Source organism: Schistocerca nitens, chromosome 6 (genome assembly GCF_023898315.1).
Source record: "Schistocerca nitens isolate TAMUIC-IGC-003100 chromosome 6, iqSchNite1.1, whole genome shotgun sequence".
NCBI classification, from domain to species: domain Eukaryota; kingdom Metazoa; phylum Arthropoda; class Insecta; order Orthoptera; family Acrididae; genus Schistocerca; species Schistocerca nitens.
In genome coordinates this window covers 702015803-702031523 of record NC_064619.1, presented here as the reverse complement: position 1 = coordinate 702031523, position 15721 = coordinate 702015803, and the positions used below count along the sequence as shown (strand labels likewise).

The 15721-nt window shown below is 43.8% G+C and overlaps 1 protein-coding gene across 2 annotated transcripts in view; it reads left to right on the top strand.

The window, feature by feature from the left end:
- The first annotated feature begins 9325 nt into the window (after positions 1 to 9325).
- Positions 9326 to 15721, top strand: part of LOC126262429 (lysozyme-like) — a 54565-nt gene continuing 48169 nt past the window's right edge. The window contains exon 1 of one of the 2 annotated variants that reach the window (XM_049959070.1): positions 9326 to 9436. The gene's annotated coding sequence lies outside the window, so the exon portion shown is untranslated. Of the gene's footprint in view, positions 9437 to 9540; positions 9656 to 15721 lie in introns of those variants that run through there. The other variant, XM_049959069.1, reaches the window with a different exon arrangement.

Below are 15721 nucleotides of genomic sequence, written 5' to 3'. Positions count from 1 at the left end.
TACGCGCTGTTAACAGCCAACTGCCCAAGACAACAATAGCCAACAACAATGCAAACCAGCCACAGACTGCACACAGCACAGCCAGTGATTTTCATACAGAGCGTTACGTGGTGTTACCAATATAAAAACCTAAACAGCCTACTTACAACCTTCAAAATAGTCCCCTTCAGCTCATACACACTTGTCCGAAGGCTGTTCCCAATGCTGGAAGCATCGCTCGGAAGCCTTGTTTGGTATGGTGCGCAGCTGCTCCGCCGAATTCTGCATAATGTCCTCTCTGTTCTGAAACCTGATCCCTTCAGAGTTTTTTACAGTTTAGGAACAAGCTAGAAGTCAGTCTGTGCTAGGTCTGGGGAATATGGGGGCTGAAAAATCACAGGCATGTTGCGTTTGACCAAAAAACTCCGAAGTAACTGAGGACCATGAACGGGTGCGTTATGGTGGTGAAGGTGGCAACTACCCCTTGCGGACACGTCCGGCCATTTGCGTCTCACTGCTTCATGAAGGCGACGCATAACCTCGTGATGGAACTCCTTAGTAATATTAGTAACTTCTGATGTGTGCTCATCATGGAGTATGCCATTGGAATAAAAAAAATACGGTCAGCATGACTACCACATTTCTGCGAACCAGCCTCGCTTTTTTTTATCTCGGGGATGACTAGAACTGTGTTTCTGGGCCGTATGCATTAACACGTTTGGTATTGTTTGTACCACGAGGTAGCAAAATAATAGCCAAGTGGGCGAAATTAACTATTACCTAAATCAGGAAACCAAGTGATTATTTCAAAGCAAAACCGTGGAAGTGGGAAAAAGACTTCCTTCAAGAAATGTACAGCAGCTAAGGACTCATATATCCGAATGAATATTGATAATGACAAGTGATAGCGAGAAGCAAAATATGTTTGTCTGATACGTCGGGTCAGATAGCGCTTGTTATTCGGGAGTATAAAATGACAGTTTCGCCTTGTTATGGGGATAAGATATTTAATACGTAATGCATAGTAAACAACCGTCTTCCTTGGACTTTACCCACATGTTGACCTCACCCAGATCTTAAATATAGAACATTTAGAGCTGAGAACTCACTCAAAATACTAGCAGAAGACGCAGATTTTCATGATTTTTAGTTCATACGAGTAGCGAAGAGCAAAGCATTTCTTTCATGCATTAATTAGCCGTGACTCAGTTTGAATGAAGAAGAGTTTCTTATTTTCAGTTTCCTGTATAAATGTGAATTTATGTTGGAGGAGCCGATCGCATATGCAAGTGAAGGCGAAATAAATGACACAGATGTAAGGAGAAGAGCAGGCCTAAGGAAATATAAGAAACGTGACCATGGCCTAGCAGCTGCTGGGTGATGCGTACGGTTCGCTGGTGGATTTCCACTCCCTTTCATGTTTTATCACTTTAACATTTGTTATTTATCGAAGAACGTGGCCCTTACTCATTAATGGAATATTGCAATTTGCTGCAACATTGTATTTGCATAAATACAATGATGTCCTAAATAAAAGCAAAAAACTGTTATTTCCCCGTCCTGTGTCTAATTCACGATATGATTATTCAAACAAATGTCCGTACAAATGAGTAGTGAAGAGCCAAGCGTTTGTTTCATGCATTAATTTGCCATGATGGCATTTCTATCAACGGAAAACCACGCCAGCAGTGACGTCACGTCACCTATCAAGCGGAGTAGTGTTTGCGGAGTAATCCCACATCCACAATCGTCATGTAAATTATCACAGACGTGCAGTATGGCACAGAGAAGAGACCTACAGGCTCTCTGCTGTGGAGGACCAAAGGAAGAATGGAAGGAGGAGAGTGACAAACTGATGTGGCCCGATGGCTTAATGTGAAACGTCCTATTGTTTCTCGGATGAGGCGACAGTTTATGGAGACCGATACTGTACCCGGAGACCAGGACAGAGCCGACCACGTGTGACGTCAGAATGAGTGGACCGTTATTTGGCCGTGAGGGCACGACGGTACTGCCTTACTACCGCACTGCAACTGCCATGTGAGCTAGCAGCATCCCCTGGAAGTGTTGTATCGAGGCAGACGGTGTACAGGACGCTTCAGCAAAGCGGTCTTTATTGTTGGAGACCTGCTGTCTGTTTACGTCTGGCGTGTCTTCACAGAAGGAAATGTCTAGAGTGGAGCCGTCAATATGCCACCTGGACGGTCGAACGGTGGGCCAATGTTCTTTTCACAGATGAGTCCCGATTTGGTCTGGAGAGTGATTCTCGACGGATTCGCATGTGAAGGGCACGTGGAACACGATTTCGGGACCCAAACAGTGTGGAAACAGACCGATATCGAGGAGGATCTCTAATGGTGATTATGTTGACCGCTCGAACATCTCTTCATGAAATTGTACGGCTGAATCAGCAGTCAGGTACCGTGAGGAAATCTTGGGATCTCATACGTGGTTGTTGCGAGGTGTTGTGTTCCCAGGATTCGTATGGATGGACGATAATGCGCGACCTCACAGAACACGGGTGACTCACATTTTTTTGCAAACGGAAGATATTGCACGCATGGCGTGGCCTGCTCGCTGTTCCGATTTGAATCCGGTAGAGCATATCTGGGATGTACTAGGGAGACGGACTGCATCACGTCAGCATCCACCAAACACTATCCAAAGCCTGCCGCTGTGACCGAGCGGTTCTAGACACTTCAGTCCGGAACCGCGAGACTGCTTCGGTCGCAGGTTCGAATGCTGCCTCGGGCATGGATTTGTGTGATGTCCTTAAGTTAGTTATGTTTAATTAGTTCTAAGTTCTAGGGGACTGATGTCCTCAGATGTTAAGTCCCATAGTGGTCAGAGCCATTTGAACCACTATCCAAGACTTGTAAGCAGCTCTGCAGGAAGAATGGGCGTTATTACCTCAACATGAGTTTGATGGTATTATTCACAGAATTTCCCGTCGTTTTCAGGCCTGTATTAGTGCCAGAGATCGTCACAACCAGCACTGAGCATATTAACCAGTTGCCAGAATGTGTGTCCGAATCTAATAAGTTGGAAAACATTCTTGTATACCGTTATGCATGTTGCAGTTGATTACGTTTTGTGTTCCTTACATAGTTTCTACTTTACTATCATCTATTCATACCCTTTTGTGGCAAAATTAACGTAACCTTGCAAAATTTACCGCTGCTGAGGCAGAAAATGGTTCAAATGCCTCTCAGTACTATGGGTCTTAACTTCTGAGGTCATCAGTCCCCTGGAACTTAGAACTACTTAAACCTAACTAACCTAAGGACATCACACACATCCATGCCCGAGGCAGGATTCGAACCTGCGACCGTAGCGGTCGCAGGTTGCTGAGGCAGTCACTTCAGCTTCGTCTGTATTGTCGGGTGTTCCCAGCAAACGTGGTTTCAATGTGATGCGTCAGTCCTTGTTCACTACTCTCGTAGCTGGTGCTTGATTCCGGATTCTACGTGACGTAGTTTGATGGAGACGCCTGGTGTCGGAGTCATCGACATTGCCATGGCTCCAACAAGGCTACGCAGAAGCCGTCGCCATTATGGGTAGAAACACGAGTACCAAAAGCACATTCCTCAAACGGTCCGCATGGGCATGGTACCATTGGATGCAAAAACATCAGTAAGTCTGACGCATATCGTGCATCCAGCAGCGGATTAGTGCCTCGACCACGTGACTGCTAAGGATCTGGATCAAACTTCGGACGGTGTCAAACAGCAGCGGGTTCGCATAGCCAAAGATCAACGGGATGACGGAGACAAGCGGCAGGAGCAGAAGACCAAGTCGTAAATGCAGTGCGCTCAGGCGCTGTGTCACGCCGTGAACCTGAATATGGCGGAAGCTGACAAGTTTCATACCTAATGAAGCGTGTGGCACAGGACGTGTGTAATGCCCTTCTTTTGAAAAATGTTACCACAACAGAGGACTTCATGAAGTGGTGTCAAGACATCGTGGCAGTAAACATGAAAAGAGTGAGCAGAAAGACGTTCGATGGACTTCCGATGATGATGATGATGATGTTTGGTTTGTGTAGCGCACAACTGCGCGGTCATCAGCACCCGTCCAGATTCCAAATTTGTACACAGTCCAATCTAGCCACTTTCACGAATGACGATGGAATGATGAGGACAACGCAAACATCCAGTCCCGGGGTGGACTTCCGAATGTCGCATCGTTGGCAGTTATGTTCAAAATTGTTCAAATGTGTGTGAAATCTTATGGGTCTTAACTGCTAAGGTCATCAGTCCCTAAGCTTACACACTACTTAACCTAAATTATCCTAAGGACAAACACACACACAACCATGCCCGAGGGAGGACTCGAACCTCCGCCGGGACCAGCCGCACAGTTCATGACTCCAGCGCCTCAGACCGCTCGGCTAATCCCGCGCGACTGGCAGCTATGGAAGACCATCAAAACCTCGCATCGTTACTAGCGCGAACAGGGAAGGACTTCGAGTGTTTGTTATATATGTCATCGTCGAACCCAGACGGCTGGAAGTAGCGGCGTTGAATGTAGAATCCACGCAGGACAAGATAGCATTGTTAATTGATGCAGATTCTACTAGGCAGACCAGCATTGAGTAATGTCGTCAGACAACATTCAAGGTTTTAGGCGACACGGCTACTATCAGTTTGTTCATCAGTTTTACTGCTGCACAGAAAAACGCACATTCGGAGAACAGAAGACAGCACGCCGGAGTGTTTCTGTTATGGATACCCTCCACATGTCGTACGGTAGGTTCATCCCAAGGAAAGAACAAGAATGATCTATGACTGTTACGCCGTGAGACACCAGACAACTGGGCAGTTCTACACGCGCCAGGAAAAGCGCACCGTGTCTTCTGCATGACACTTTTTTTTTTACTAATCTTGTCATTTGTACCATTAACTGCATATGGATTATGTAACAGTTCAATTATATCCGCTTGTTTATTGCCACCTAAAATATTAATCCCAAATAAAAAATTTGGGTAAATTAACTTTGAACATTTTCTGAGTAATGAGGGAAGTGCTCCGAGAGGGAAACAATACCTTTATTAATCATCTTTTGAAAATCTGTCGCAAGCAAACAGTTTCCGAGGTGCCAGGCAGCATCAAATCCCTAGGGATGTAGTTCACACAAGACCAAGGAGATGCAGTGGAGGGGCGGGACTACGGTAATGGAGGAAGAGACAGGGTGACCTCAACCGGCTGTCATTTACAGGAGAATGAAGACTGAAACTCAACTTATAGAGTCAGTCGTCCATTTACATCCATTATCGACTACCGTGGTAGTCATGATTTCTCCTCACGCTGAATACGGACTCAGATAACAGGAAAGAGTGTCAGGGGCTGGTTAACTGAGTCAGTTAAAAAACTGACATGGGATGTAAACTTTTAGGCCCATGTTTGTGGAGTCCACTTGGATTGATGATTCTAATAGGCGCATCCAAGTTGGTGCAGGCTGAGAGTGAATTTAAATCTAACCACTTAGGATAAATCAAAGACCATCGATAAGCTGGTACGTTATGCACACTTATGTATGTTGAATGTCAAACACACTTGCTTGGTATCTTGTATCTGTTATAGTCTAGATCATGCACATCTATGTAGAAATAGTTTTGTATTTTATTTTTTGCACGTCTAGTGTGCAAATGTTCCAATCCGTGTGCGCTAGATAATGGTACAAATGTAGTACCCGGTGTGTGTGTAACAAAATAAAAACATTTAATTTAACTAAATAGCCTTTAAGATGGTTCAAATGGCTCTAAGCACTATAGGACTTAGCTTCTAAGATCATCAGTCCCCTAGAACTTAGAACTACTTAAACCTAACTAACCTAAGGACATCACACACACCCATGCCTGAGGCGGGATTCGAACCTGCGACTGTAGCAGCAGCGCGGTTCCGGACTGAAGCGCCTAGAACCGCTCGGCCACAACAACCGGCCAGCCTTTAAGAGAATGAGGTTTTTCTTGTTGCATTTAAAATGTCAGAAGGAGCTCATTTCCTAATGTTGTTCTCTGTTAACCTGTGAAACCTCACAGCCAATAGCAGTGGACACTTTTCTCGCAGTTTCACTGGAACTTAATTGTTTGCTTAAGTTTAGGTAAATCTTTGGTGAACAATACTAGGTGTCACAAAAAGATTCATACGACTTCGCAAGACTATATCTTGTACATCAGTGAAAATCGGAACTTTGGTTACATTTTTTTCACGTTATGCATGCAACTAAAAAGTACAATTTTAAAAAAATCCGATTTTTCAAGGATATATTTTTTGCACGCAAGCACATACAACTTTGAGGCACATTTTACATTTACCTTCAGGAGAAAAGTTTTCATTTAATTAGCACCTACGTTCAATGGATCCTCCACCGAACGAACAAGAGCAACAAGACGTTAGTCAGACGCGGTCCCTGTTTCTGCGGCAATGTCTGGAGTTACTGAATTCACTGCCATTACTTGGCAGAGTCACGATTCACCCAAAGTTTTTGCATTGAGTGCTACATAGATCGCGTTTCTTTTTAAACCTTCACAAAGCTACGAATGTATATAACGGCAAATAACAACGACATATATATGTGTCAGCTTGTATAAAGTAGACACAGCTTAAAGCCAAAACATCTGCACTTGATAATGGCCTAAGGCCGAAATTACAATTTCTTTCTTTCTTTCGCTTACGCCATAGTCCTGCAGCGATCGCAGGGTTGGCGTGGTTACAACGGATTTGGCAGTGTGAGTGTTAGGGATGGCCGGATGCCCTTGCTGCCGCCACCCCGTACCCCCCAGGATGCAGTCAGTGTGCCACAACTGCCTGTGTCTAGTGTAAATCGTGAAATAGTGCGGACGTGATTCAAATGTCTGTGACGCGCGTAACTGAGGCGGAACGTGGGGACCAGCCCGGTATTCACCTAGCGTGATGTGGAAAACCGCCTAAAAACCACATCCAGGCTGGCCGGCACACCGGCCCTCGTCGTTAATCCGCCGGGCGGATTCGATCCGGGGCCGGCGCCCCTGCCCGAGTCCAGGAAGCAGCGCATTAGCACTCTCGGCTACCGTGGCGGGCAAAGACCGAAATTACAATAGTGGAAATAATAAGTTTAACAGTCACTGGCGTAAACATGATGTCTTTCAAGAACCTTCACAAAGTGTAAGGACTATCAAATAGCGAGAGATCAGCCGATCGCGTAGGCCTATGGTACGATGTGAGAAATGTACGTCGCTTGAGGACCGGTTGACATTGAGGCAGCTCATTGTTATGGAATGCTCTTTACCTACCGTTCGAAACATTCTCACAATTGTGGAAAAATTCAGATGAGCGAGCGAGCTAGCTGCGCCAGGGAGAGATTCCTAGAGGCTTGAACCAACAATTCAACGCTGGTGCCAACGTAAGCTTTAGCTTTCTATGCGTATGTTAAAATTCACTTCATGATTCCATCATCCAGGAGATATATGGTATTGTGAAGTAGACTGAATATTTTTGAAAGAAACTGTGTATATCATTTATAAAATCATATTTTCGATCTTTCCGTCGTTGTAATTCTGATTGTGCCTGCCCCGTTCACCAAATACTCATGAATGAACCTGGTTAAAGAATGTGATTGTTGCTCGCCTGTAAGTAGGACGGAGTACGATTATTTCGAGTCGGCATCGAACGGAACCTCCTCAATGTGGTCGCACCTCTTGAGAAACTGGTGAGAAGTAGAGATGGGCAAACTGAAACACGTAACTGTCTCGAAACAAATGAAACAGTACAATGTAATGTTTCGATACGCTGTTTCGAAACAGTGAAACAGTTTGTGTTTTGTAATCTAATAAACCTACACATTTTATCATCTTGAATGTCTACTGTATAAGTATGTCCTTATAAACAAAAATGAGGTGCAAGAGCGATAATCGTATCGCAGAAAGTATGAAACTATAACTTAGGCGTCTTGGCAGTTTCGTATTTCCTGCAGGAAATGCGTTGCTTTCGTGACGTGTGACTCTCATACTTTTCATAGCTGAAGACAGAAGAACCACCACGAACGGAACTGGAGGTGGGAGCAAACTGCAGAAACAACCGATATGCTACTGGGATTCCCACATTCCGTTTGTATGGGTAATATACCCATCCTGCTAATTTCCATGCACACAAATGGAATCATTGTGGATAATAGGCACAGTGACTATAGACTCACAAATAACGCCAAATAATTCGAATAAATAACAAAATATAACACAAAAAATTTTGTCTTTCAAGGTGTTTCGAACCGTTACTATAAATTCACCATGCTTCCCAGCCCTTCCCGTTCACCATTACACTATCAGTGATATGTCAAACAGATTGCTTGCAGTTATACCTACTTCAAATTTATGTATATGTCTAATAACTGTCACTCTACGCCTTTTTTATTCAAAATGTTGTAGGCTTACTTGCGTTGCTTAATATGATTACTGTACATGAACAGAGAAGCGTGTGTTATAAAAAAAAGGGTAATTTAACTGAATGATTTTCACATATTTATTATTTTGAATGTGAATAGTATGCGTTGTTTTATTGTTTGGTTAGTGTTTATAAAGCAGATGTTACGCCATTTCGAAATAGGACAGTCAGCTAGGGACGAAGCTTTATTTTCGGATATCTTAAGCTTCATGTTATTGCTTGTCAAAAAGATTTCGACGCTCTTGAAAGTGTTTCATGAAGTGGTATGTTGTGTTTCAGTACCTGTGCCGAGCCCGAATCTCGTCCGACACAGAGCGGAATGAAACATCACTGTTTCGATACAATTAGTCCGTTCCAAGCACAGGTGGACTGAAACAGCCTCATTTTGAAACAACGATACAGTTTCTGTGGCTGGCTCGAGACAGAATCTGGTCCGGTTATCCGAGACAGGGGCGGAATGAAACACCACTGTTTCGAAACAGTGAACAACAGCCGTTCCGAAACACTGAAACAGTTCCACGTATCGATACACTGTATCGAAACATAGAAACAGTGGCCAAGCCTACTGAGGAGGTTAGTTGTACAGGTACAACTTCTCCGAGAGAGAATGTCACGCTTGTAATCGAGTCGGGGCCAATGTTCCGCTTCGCTCATCGCGGCAGCTGTCTGGCGGGGAAGAACTATACACAGAAAAAAAAAAAAGAGGATCGGGAGATAATACGCAAATCGGAACAAAATAACGAGCTAGCTGTGAAGTGTGGCGTGGGATAAGCCAGCCATCGCCGGCTATTATCCGATACGCGGTTGCAACGTAACGTAGCGGACTGAAGCGAGGCCGGCAAGGTCACGGGTGCTTTTTGGCCGACACGAAGCCTGACGCCACAGGCAACTCCCCCCCCCCCCCCCGGTTCCCTCCCCCCCACCCGGCCTCCCTTCCCGCCCGCAGCACAGAAGCCGCGCCACATAAAAGCGACGCCGACGCCGGCGACTCGTCACCTCACACAGCAGCCGTGCGCCTTCGTCACAGCCCTGACGTGGTACGTACCGCAGTGCCTCATTCTCGCTACTGACCTATCTCCTATACGAGTAGTGTGTCTGTAAACTCAAGAGCGAGCAGCGCTTTTGGTGGGGGAAGAACGATGCCACCGGCCTACAGGGACATCCAAAATCTGTTGCCCGTTGTCGGTCTAGCGGTGTAGATCGGCGTGCAGTGACATACGTCGTTTCTGTTCGTGGGATCTTAGTTGCCAGTGTCTGTGAGTTAACTTTGTATACCTACTGATGTACTTCGATACAGAATTTGAAACACGAACAGCTGCTAGCATGAGTTTCTTAGAAGTAGATACCTTAGGGGTTGCGAAGCAACTCAAATCTCTTGATACGGGCAAGTCTTCAGGTCCAGATTGTATACCGATTAGGTTCCTTTCAGATTACGCTGATACAATAGCTCCCTACTTAGCAATCATATACAACCGCTCGCTCACCGATAGATCTGTACCTACAGATTTGAAAATTGCGCAGGTCACACCAGTGTTTAAGAAGGGTAGTAAGAGTAATCCATCGAACTACAGACCTATATCATTGACGTCGGTTTGCAGTAGGGTTTTGGAGCATATACTGTATTCAAACATTATGAATCACCTAGAAGGGAACGATCTATTGATACGTAATCAGCATGGTTTCAGAAAACATCGTTCCTGTGCAATGCAGCTAGCTCTTTATTCGCACGAAGTAATGGCCGCTATAGACAGGGTCTCTCAAGTTGATTCCGTATTTCTAGATTTCCGGAAAGCTTTTGACACCGTTCCTCACAAGCGACTTCTAATCAAGCTGCGGGCCTATGGGGTATCGTCTCAGTTGTGCGACTGGATTCATGATTTCCTGTCAGGAAGGTCGCAGTTCGTAGTAATAGACGGCAAATCATCGAGTAAAACTGAAGTGATGTCAGGTGTTCCCCAGGGAAGCGTCCTGGGACCTCTGCTGTTCCTGATCTATATAAATGACCTGGGTGACAATCTGAGCAGTTCTCTTAGGTTGTTCGCAGATGATGCTGTAATTTACCGTCTAGTAAGGTCATCCGAAGACCAGTATCAGTTGCAAAGCGATTTAGAAAAGATTGCTGTATGGAGTGGGTGGTGGTGGTGGTGGTGGTGGTGGTTGAATGTCTGCTCTGTCTTGCTGTATGGTGCGGCAGGTGGCAGTTGACGCTAAATAACGAAAAGTGTGAGGTGATCCACATGAGTTCCAAAAGAAATCCGTTGGAATTCGATTACTCGATAAATAGTACAATTCTCAAGGCTGTCAATTCAACTAAGTACCTGGATGTTAAAATTACGAACAACTTCAGTTGGAAAGACCACATAGATAATATTGTGGGGAAGGCGAGCCAAAGGTTGCGTTTCATTGGCAGGACACTTAGAAGATGCAACAAGTCCACTAAAGAGACAGCTTACACTACACTCGTTCGTCCTCTGTTAGAATATTGCTGCGCGGTGTGGGATCCTTTCCAGGTGGAATTGACGGAGGACATCGAAAGGGTGCAAAAAAGGGCAGCTCGTTTTGTATTATCACGTAATAGGGGAGAGAGTGTGCCAGATATGATACGCGATTTGGGATGGAAGTCATTAAAGCAAAGACGTTTTTCGTCGCGGCGAGATCTATTTGCGAAATTTCAGTCACCAACTTTCTCTTCCGAATGCGAAAATATTTTGTTGAGCCCAACCTGCATGGGTAGGAATGATCATCAAAATAAAATAAGAGAAATCAGAGCTCGAACAGAAAGGTTTAGGTGTTCGTTTTTCCCGCGCACTGTTCGGGAGTGGAATGGTAGAGAGATAGTATGATTGTGGTTCGATGAACCCTCTGCCAAGCACTTAAATGTGAATTGCAGAGTAGTCACGTAGATGTAGATATCCGGAATTGATGGATAATCGTCTAGCATTGCAAGAAAATATGCAGAATACTAGGAAGAAGGGGTATTTGCGGAGTAACGATCGTTCGATTGTCTCTAATGTTAGTACAGTTTGTATTAAAGAGGCGGTCCAAAAAGAACTGTTGCCTAATATTACCAGTCCCAATTAAAGGGCTGAAATCCATGCAAACGTCAGCCTCACCCAATAGGGCACGTAAGTAAGGAACGGAAAAATAAGCCGCATGGTTTACTGGAAACGCCACCAAGGAAAACTAATAATTTTGGGAGGAAACCCATCATTATAGACAGTTTCAAAATCACGTAAGACCTTTGATGCTTGTGGAACACTAAATCTGTATCTCGGTCACTATTCACCTGATCCTAAGACATATTGCTTAAAACATGTGCACAATAGCTATTCTAAACACTGCTGAAATTTCCTTCGTAACATGTACACCAATTCTGGACTTCTAAGCAAAAAGCTTGACATTCGAGGTGCTTTCACATATTCATTTTTATTTTTTGGTAAGAACTTTATTTGTTAATCTACAGTAATGTTATCCCCTTCAAAATATTCCCCAATACATGCTATACACTTATGCCAGTGCTTTTTCCAATTCCCGAAACACTTCAGGAGCTGTTTCTTCCGGACAGTTTATACGTCTCTTAACTGTGCATTTTTAATCTCATCCATGCTTGTAAAACAGCTGTCTTTTAAGGCCTGCTTTGAAATGTTTATACCACTTGTCTGCCCTTGGTTTACTCATAACAGGCTCACAAAAGCAATATTTACCATTTCTAAAAATTTAATACACTTTATTTCATTCTTATAACAAAATTTAATACAGAATCTGTAATTTATTTTTATACAAAACAAATAATCGTTGATGCTACAAAAACACATGTAACCTTTCTGACAGCTGAGTAAATACCTAATATGCATAACATTGTACACATAATTTTGAGGCATGTTTACAAAGACAGTGACGAAAAAGTAGTGCAAATCGGACTAATACAACACACAAAATTATAAATATCTGCTTACTTTTTAAACACTCTTCGTGTTGCAAGAATCGTTAAGTTTCAATGCAGTCCTTCAAAGAAAACGTCTACCTCTTGGTAGAAACACAAAGTAAGAACAAGCCTTAAATTGTACAGATTGATTACATTATATGGGGTTCGTTTCACGAGTAGCAATAGAGGAACATACATTCACATGAACAGACATTCGGTTCTATGTTTGTAGTATAATCCTGACTTCCGTTCTTATGTTAATAATATTTACTCTATAATGTTGTGTTTCGGAAGAAGCTATGGTTTTTTTTTTATTCCTTATGATCATAATGCATATGTCTAAAAATGAAAGCAGCCGAGACGTATCTGCACACAGCGTCGCCACAGATTTAAAGCGCGCGCCGCGGCAGGGCCGTTACTACGTTGTGAAACAGCCTGTGGAAGCGCCCTGTGGCGTAGCTGCGTTGGCAGAGTGGGGACTCGCTCGCTCACTCTTCAGTTAACCGACAGACTATAGCAGCTTGTCATCATCACGTGGGATACAAAAGAATCAGGGTAGCGAAGCCCAGGTTGATACAGCGTTCTTTTTCTTCTGGTGAGCCCCCTACACAATTCTGCACCGTCACCCATTACACAAAACGCCTGCTTATGCATTGAATACTACCTAGCAGTCAGGTTTCAGTACCGTCAAACGGGGTGATTTCGGACGGTTTCGTCGTTATTTTGATTGTATCCTTTGTATATATTGTTGGATTAAATTGATTGTTACGGAAGTGGTAGGGTATATGTGTAACGAATAAAATATCCCAGAACCAGAAAGTGTATGTGAAGGTATATTTATCTGAGGCAATTAAATAAAGTGTCCGAAGTCACCCCATGGTTTGGACTGATTTCGGACACATGTGTTTTTTAAATCTCTGTCCGAAGTTACAGTATATAGAGGGCGAATTAGGACAGTTACTGCCATTTTTTAAAATTCTGCTTGCTTTTTATTTGATTTTGGTGACTTTTACACATTTTATGGGAGCCGTTTGTTACGAATAAGTGATACGGAATGATATAAAGAATTTTATATATTACAGATAAGTTTTTATTTTGCTAGAATTTAAATAAACAGTCTCTTTGTTGACTTTTGCACGAGCTCGTTTAATATTTTCGCTTAAACGAACGGAAAGATCTTCTGACTGTCGTTTGAGGAATAAATGCACCCATTCTTCTCCTGGCAAGATATTACGAAGTTTCTTCTCTTGTCGGCTAGATTTATCAAGGTAACCTTTAACTAAATATCTAATAACCAATTTAGTGAAGGGCAATCCCCAATGTGCAGCCCTCAAGATGCTTTGCTTCAAAATTTCTTCTTCTTCTTTATTTAGCACTGGCTGTCCTCCCATTTTTTTCGAATGTGCTTCCTGCACTTTATTTTGCAGGGTTGACTTATGTATGCCATACAAATCACATGCTTTTTCTGTACGATAATTTACCACTCTGAACGTCACGAACAGCTTTGTCTAAAAGTTCCAGGTCATAATTACACCGTACTGTAGCACCTCTCCTGCCCTTATACATTCATGGCATTGTCCGAAATCACCCCACACAGTACACAGTTTTACAAAAACCGTCGTTATTTTATAACCTTGCAGGAGAAACACGACAAAATTGTTCAGAAATTGTCTCAATGCTGTTAGCTACTGAGCGCGTCGACAATGACGGTTACAATAACTTCCCGCTCGGCGCAACAATAGAAAGTTCCCACTTTACGATAATGCACGGATTTTTAACAGCGAGACCTTTCGTCAATTATTCACCTAGGGAAACAATTGACGCAATATATAAGTTGTGGAAAGCGATAAATGCAATCTTGCGCTTAAAATAACTGGCGCACGGTCGTTAAAATAAGTAACTCTTTGTTTCTATGCAGTAGCAAAGAGCAAATAAGCCATACTGTCCGAATTCGCGCTGGTGTCCAAAATCACTCCGTTTGACGGTACGAAATTAGAAGTAAAAACATCAGACAGTCAAGATCGCTAGAGTACAGCATTTATTTTGATAACCGATTTCAGCAAACTATGTTGCCGTCTTCGGATCTCAGGCAACACACTTCAATGAACCTCGACTGTGTGCACATTATTCCGTTCCAAATCACAAAAAGACATTTCAAGAACATGAAAACAGTAGTAAACTCAGGTGACGAAATTGTGGTGTCACCGTCAGACACTACACTTGCTAGGTGGTAGCCTTTAAATCGGCCGCGGTCCGTTAGTATACGTCGGACCCGCGTGTCGCCACTGTCAGTGATTGCAGACCGAGTGCCGCCACACGGCAGGTCTAGAGAGACTTACTAGCACTCGCCCCAGTTGTACAGCCGACTTTGCTAGCGATGCTACACTGACAAATACGCTCTCATTTGCCGAGACGTAGCCTTCAGCTACGTCATTTGCTACGACCTAGCAAGGCGCCGTATTCAATTGATATTTATATTGTGAAGCATGTATCATCAAGAGCGATGTTCTACAATTATGGATTAAAGTTAAGTATTACAGCAACTGCGTCCGTTTTTCTAAGTTCTCATTTCTCTGACCTGTTCCAGACCTCACGCCAGTCTGCGTGTAATTAAACGCGTGCATTTCGGCCTCCTCTAGCAATACGGTGTTGGCTCTTCTGCCAACACAGCAGAAAGTCATGGGATACTTGGTAATATCGTGTCGGACCTCCTTTTGCCCTGTGTAGAGTAGCAACTCGATGTGGCATGGACTCGATAAATCGTTGGAAGGTTCATGCGGAAATATTGAGCCTTGCTGTCTCTATAGCTGCCCATAATTGCGTGTTGCCGGTACAGGATTTTGTGCGTGAAATGGTCTCTCGATTATGCCCCATAAATGTTCTTCACGATTCATGTGGGGCGATCTGGGTGGTCAAATCATTCGCTCGAATTGTCCAAAATTCCCTTCAAATCAATCGGAAACAAGTGTGGCTCGGTGAGGTGGTTCATTGTCGTCCATACAAATTCCATCGCTGAATGGCTGCAAACGGTCTCCAAGTAGCTGAATAGAATCATCTCTAGTGAATGATCGGTGCAGCAGGACCAGAAAACCCAGTCAATTCCATATAAACAAAGCTCACACCATTATGGAGCCACTTCCAGCTTGCACAGCGCCTCGTCGACAACTTGTGTCCATGAGATCTGCGCCACACTCGAAACCTACCACCAGTTCCTACCAACTGAAACCCGGACTCTTCTGAGAAGGCCATGATTTTCCAGTCGTCTAGGGTCCAAGCGATGTGGTCACGAGCCCAGGAAAGACGCTGCATTTCTGCAATTCACACAGTGTTGCTATCTGTTAGTACTGACAGCTCTAAGCAAACGCCGCTGCTCTCGGTCATTAAGTGAAGCCCGCCG